Here is a 343-nt window from a genome sequence, read left to right on the forward strand (position 1 = left end):
TAGTAGTAGTAGTAGTAGTAGTAGTAGTAGTAGTAGTAGTAGTAGTAAATGTTGTTGTTATATAGTTCTTGTCAGCGAAATGGTTTTCTCTGGAGTTTGTTTAATTTTTTTGAATTTTCCCATCGCTTTCGTTAAACGTCATCTACAGCCTGACACACATACATACACATACACACATACACATACTCACATACACATACTCACATACACATACTCACATTCTCACATACAGACATATACAGACACACACATACATGCACATGCGCATACACATGCTCGATCATCTTGCGCAGAAACTATTAAGAAAAACGTAAAAACTGTTAAGTGTTAAGGGCACTGGCTG

Source organism: Octopus bimaculoides, chromosome 15 (assembly GCF_001194135.2).
Source record: "Octopus bimaculoides isolate UCB-OBI-ISO-001 chromosome 15, ASM119413v2, whole genome shotgun sequence".
NCBI lineage: Eukaryota > Metazoa > Mollusca > Cephalopoda > Octopoda > Octopodidae > Octopus > Octopus bimaculoides.